Consider the following 6,435-nt stretch of genomic DNA (forward strand, 5'->3'; position numbering starts at 1 on the left):
CGAGAGGCGGCGGCTCTATCCCACGACCCATGAGATCATGAACTGAGCTGAAACCAGGAGTCAGACGCTTAACCAGCTGAGCCAGCCAGGCTCCCCACTATTGTATTTGTTTATTTGCATGTAAATAAATAAACTCAATAAACTCCTTGAACCTCTTTTAGGTAATAGGCTTGCACTCCTCTGCCTACAGGAAGGGTTAATACATGAATCTCACGTATTCATACTCCAAGAAAAAGAGAGGGCCATTTAGAAAATCTGCATATACACACACAATCTATTTATTTATCTACCTATCTATCTTCATCCAAAGCTGTGGGTGATGACAAAATGACATGAAGTATTAATGCAATTTTCCACATTATTCAACCTTTAAAACAACTCTTAAGTAAAAAGACAAACAGCAAACTAGGGAAAGGCATCTGCAGTTGAGTATACTTACAAGGAGCTAGACTTTCATCTAGAAAGAAACCATAGAATTAAAAGAAGAAAAAAAAACCCTATTAGAAAAGTGAGTAATAGTTCACAGAAAAGGAAATACAAATGACTCATGAACATATGAAACGATGCTCAAATCACTCCCACATAGAAAAAATGCAAATTAAAACTACATCAAGATACCATATTTCACTATCAGGTTGGTAAAAATCCAAAAATTTGACAACCCTTAGGGTTGGCAAGATACAGAGAAATGGGAGCAGTGATTCATTGCTGGTGGGAGTGTAAATAGGTATAATCATTCTGGAAGGCAATTTGGCAATATTTATTGAAATTACAAATGCATGTACTCTTTGACTCAGCAGTTCCAATTCTAGGAGTTTATTCTACAGATATATTCACACATGGGCAAAATCATGAATGTGCAGGGTTATTTACTGCAGCAGTTCTTTTAATAGCAGAAGATTGGAACAATCTAAAAGTTTGTCAATAGAGAACTGTTTCAATAAATCATGGTGCATCCAAATATTGGGATACCGTTCAACCATAATAAAAAAATTTTTTTTCAAAGAATGGGGATGTTCCATAGTACCAGTATGTAAAGATACGTAAGATACATTAAGTGAGGGGGAAAATACCAAAGTGTGCATAGTATGTTCCTTTTTTTTTTAAGCTGGGAAAGGAATCGGTGTTAACATTCACTTGTATAAACATTTTTTAAATATCTGAAAGTCTACACAAGAAGCTAATAACAGAGGTTATCTCTGGTATAGGGGCGGAAATTACCAGATGGGGGATTGAGGAGAGGAAAACTTTGCGTTCATTTTCACTCTTGTTAAATTCTTAAACTATGCAAATCCATTTCTGTTTTTAAAAATAAATATTAAAATACAGCTACGATTAAGAAAAAGGAGGGTATTCTTATTTATCTGATTTGGTCAATTCCTGGCATCTGAAGGCACAAGTCTTTATCCTCACTAGAAGTTTGTAGGCCTGTAAAGTTTTAGAAGAAAAATAATTCCAGGGCGCCTGGGTGGCGCCGTCCTTAAGCGTCTGCCTTAGGCTCAGGCGTGATCCCGGTGCTCTGTGATCGAGCCCCACGTCAGGCTCCTAGCTTCTTCCTCTCCCACTCCCCCTGCTTGTGTTCCCTCTCTTGCTGGCTGTCTCTCTCTGTCAAATAAATAAATAATCTTAAAAAAAAAAAAATTCCTTTTAAGCACTATTTTTAAAAATTTATTAGAGGGGTCCCTGGGTGGCTCAGTCAGTTAAGTGTCAGCCTTCGGCTCAAGGTCATGATCTCAGGGTCCTGAGATCAAGCTCTACATCAGGCTCCCTGCTCAGTGGGGAGCCTGCTTCTCCCTCCGCTCCTACCCCTGCTCATGCTCTCGCTCTCGCTCTCTCACTCTCTCTCAAACTTAAAAAAAAAAAAATTATATATATATATATGGGAGTAGGGAAAAACACCAGAAAATCTTTTCCTACTTGCAAACATTCCCACATTAATTTTGTATTTGTTTAAGGTTAGTAAAATTCAAATACAGGGTACATTTCCCACAAGTATCTTGAAGCTCGGCGGCATTATTTCATCTGGTAATCTGTTCAAGAATAACCTGTATCTGCTGAAGGATGGGTGTTTCCAACTGGAGGAAAGAGAAGGGAAGTAGAAAGGGAAGGACTGTATGAAAGTAGCAATGGGCAGACAGTCCAGCAGCCAGAGGAGAGAGGACAGGGTGGGCCTTGCAGAGAGAAAGGGTAAAGAAAGGGAGGCAAGAGGATGACGAATCAGAAGCCTGCTTCACATTTGCCTGGAAACTTGCTGGAGGCAACCATCTGGGTTCCCCGGATAGCGACCTCTCTTGCTGCCTCTGACACACGGATCCTATTTTGCCAACACTCGGGATTATTGAGGAGCCTTGGCCTTGTTGATCCAACAGAGAGCTCGCTCCTCTTTAGTCTCATGGGTTTCTCTTTCTCCCTCTGTCCCTCTGTCCCCCCACCCCGACCCCGTCCCTCCGTCCCTTCCTTTCTTTCCATACAAAAAGTTCTGCATGCTTAATTTATTTACCATGATCAGTCTGAAGGTAAGTGTACAGTTAAGCCATCGCCACAACCCATGCCCTAACCTTCTCCATCACTTCCAGAAGTTTCCTCCTGCCCTCTTCATTGTGTGTATGTGTGTGTACGTGTGTGTGAGAAGAACAAATAACATAAGATCGACTCTCGCAGGAAGCTTTTACACCTACAGAAAGTACTGTTAACTCTGTGCACGACGCCGTACAGTAGATCGCCGGGACTTACTCATCTCACAACTAAATTTTGTCCCTTGGACCAACACCTCGCCGCTTCTTCCTCCCCCAGCCTGCGGCAAGCACCAAACTACGCCTCTGTGAGGCTAGCTATTGAAAATTCCTCATATACCTGGGCTCATACACTTCTAAAATACGAATACTGTGTTTCATAGTAAGGCTTAGTGCTTGAGAACTGTTTTGTGTGTTTTTTAAACTCTAAAATGGAGAGCTATTTAAAAAGTAGAGAATTAGGCAAGATTTTATGAAAAATATGTGTTTTGGATTAGGTTTGTCACCACATAGGAAGTACATATATCATTTCTGAACCAGGTGTTTCACTTGAAAGCCCCGTTTCCAACTGTTCGATACTCCCATTAATAGAAATCGCTCACACGGTGACATCTGCTAAATAAAACCAATGATAGTAAATAAAATGAGTAAAATCAACTGTCCTACTCTCGTCTTATGAATAATATATCTTTCTGTTGTATTATGAAAAAGTCATTGGGTCTACGCTATCCAAACCCACGGTCACGAGGGATTAGACTTATATTTAAATGCTTTAAGAACAACTTGTCAGCTCTGGTGAACAGCACAGCTTTCTTTCTATCCCTCCAGCTGGTAGGTATTTCACCTGGTAGTAAGGAATATATGGTGCTGATGGGGTCGAGGTCGCCAAAGTTCTTCATGTCTGTCTCAGCACAGATTCTACCATCACTTTAAAGTGTTTCATTTTATAGAGACTCTGTAGTGCGTGTGCTGTGCCCACAGAAATACTTCTCCTATTGTTGAAGTGCCATGGTGTAGTCACGTTGGAAATGTGTTTATCTTCGTTCCTGTCAGGTTCCCATACTATGTGTTATACAAATACATGGGGTGCAGAGTGGCTGGTTGGCTGCCTGGCTGAGAAACAGAAGGTGTGTAACACAGGGCCCAGACGCATAGAATCCTAACACGCTAGAGATGGAAGGGACCTAGAGGTTATAGAGACCGAGCCCAATTTTTACCAATGAGGAAATTAAGTTAATAATATTATTTATAAATTCTATGTATATTTCAAACACTTTCTTTAATCAAATCAACCAGCAAAGCAGAGCCTGTTAAAAAATATATAATATAATATAATAATAATAATAATAATAATAATAGAACAACTGTTGCTGCAGGCATCGGGGAGAAGAAAAGAAATGTGTGTTCTATAAGGAAAGAATAAGAATTTTAACAACCGGAAGATATCCAATGCTTTGTAGATTTGGGAATGAGCAGGCTTCAACGGTTTTCAGGAAGAGAAACAATTCTGGAACAACCTTTGCACTGTTTCGTGGAGGCAGCCAATGAACGGGCAAAGTGGCCTGCAGCTCGGGTTGCTTGTTGCCAGTTGGGCCACGGTTTTTACTCAGGACCAGAGACCCTGATTCTCCCTGTGGACCCACCCACCGACCCACGGCGTCTGCTTCCACGCCCTTCGGTCTTCAGCCAGGCTGCCTTGTCCTTCCCACAGTCCATGTGGGATGGTCATGAGGAATGATTGCTTCCACCACTGTGTCTCAAAGAGATACGTGTGAACGAGAATCCCCAACTCAGGCTCTCAAGGCATTAACTACCCTCCTAGCAAGATGCTTTCAAAACAAAAAGATTTTTTAGAAAGAACGTCTTCTAGCATATAATGTTGCTAAATAATTAACATATACTAAAACCAGCATATCAATGAGGGGTTTTAATGGATCTGAATATATCGTTTGGCACTCCAGCCCTGCACACCGAAATAATAATCTCCCATCCCAGTATCTCTAATGAATTTCCTTTCTTCTTGCCATACTATGACCACATAATAACTTTACAGGTAGTTTTTCTCTTTTGGGGCTCGTGTATGATAAAGAACAAATCACTCAGCCTACTTCACGATGCATTATAAGAAAGAAAGGATCCTATTTTCCAGGCTGGACGCTGCCTCTAACTTGCTGCATGATTTTGGGCAAATAACCTCATCTCTCTGAACTTTAAGTTTCTAAAGTATAAAATGAGAGGTTAGGCTAAGTTATCTCTAATGCCTTCTGTAGTTTAAAGACTCTGATGCACTTTGGAGCCAATTCTATAAACATTTTATAAAATTATCGCTGTGATTACTATTTTCATTATTTCGAGTTGAAATCTGAATCCTAGTTGTAGGGATCATACTCAAACATTTCAATTTGGCAGTGTTCAGCTAGCCTTTAGCGGTTTATCTGGATGGGCACACATGATGGTTAAGATGTCTGAAGAAGTACACAAAGTATTCTGTGGTTGACTTTGATAAGACAAAATGCTTTCTGCAGGGTGTTATTCGGATGAACACACCAGGACACTCAGCCAAACTCATCTGAACTATCCAAACCCCTTGATTCTGCAAACTGGGTTGCAGATCTTTCGAGAACAGGCTTTCTTACAAGATTGCTGGCACTTTCTCTTCCAATCCCAGCCAGAAAAACAGTAAGAACAGCCTTTCTCATATCATTTTGGCATTTCTGGTCTTGGCCCAGGCTGGAAAATTGAAGTGTAAAAGCACTTAACTGAACATTTCAGAAGGTAAAGAAATGTTCAATTCAAGTTTAGCTCTCAAATGGACAAGTGGTTCTTCTTTTATTCACCTCATCGGAACCCTAGGTGGCAAAGAAATACCATGATTTTCTCTCTGCCTTTAAAGGTATCTATTCTAAGTTCCATGTTAGAAGCAAATAAAGACCTCATATGCCTCTGTAAAGGGCTTTTGCTTATGTGTTAGAATGTTGGTTGGTATTCTCAATTCAGGTATCTCTATATCAAGCTTTGAGCAGATAAATTATTGAAGAATTTTCATTAGGAAAAAAATGATGTTTTGAAATAAAGTATATACAATTTACTAAAGTTAACTTAAATACACACACACACACACACATATATTATGAATAATATACTTATGAATAATATACACCTGCTTGTAACAGTCCTTAACCACTCCCCTAATAGCAGAACCCTTGGTCAGATCGGTGCCATATCTGCCTCGATTCTAGTTCTGGTTTGCCTCTATTTTCATTTAGTTCTCTGCCATGCACATGTGCAACCTTCACAAGTTCAGTTCCCATAATGGCCCACACCATGCAATGACCAGCTAGGAGTTTCATTTTGCAAAGGTAATAGACTAATTTTGGTCATTTCTCTCTCCAATACTAAAATTGCTTAAATCACTACCTTCAGCCTATAACCATGAGCTGATTCTATATCTGATTATTACTTTTGCTATTTATTAATTTTTACGTTAACATAACCCTGCTCCAGAGTAAATGTCTATTACAAAACACTTGCTTCAAAATTTCTGAGAGAGAAGGAAAGTTCGTGACTTTGAGACAGGCAATAATTTCTCCAATGGACACAAAAATCAGTAACCATAAAAGAAAAAAGTTAATAAACTAGACTTCATCAAAATATAAAACTCTTCAGAAGACACCACTGAGAAAATGGGAAAGCAAGCCACAGGGTCGGAGAAAAACATTTACAAAACACACATCCGACAAAGTACTTGGAGCCAGAGCATGCAGATAATTCCGACAACTCAACGACTAGACAAATAACCCAATTAAAAGTGGACAAAAAATGTAGATAGACACTTCACAAAAGAAGACAAACAAATGGCCAACAAGCATATGAAAATGTTTTCGACATCTTTAGTCATCAGAGAAATGCAAATTAAAACCAC

The sequence above is a fragment of the Ursus arctos genome, unplaced genomic scaffold (assembly GCF_023065955.2).
Source record: "Ursus arctos isolate Adak ecotype North America unplaced genomic scaffold, UrsArc2.0 scaffold_5, whole genome shotgun sequence".
Classification (NCBI taxonomy): Eukaryota; Metazoa; Chordata; class Mammalia; order Carnivora; family Ursidae; genus Ursus; species Ursus arctos.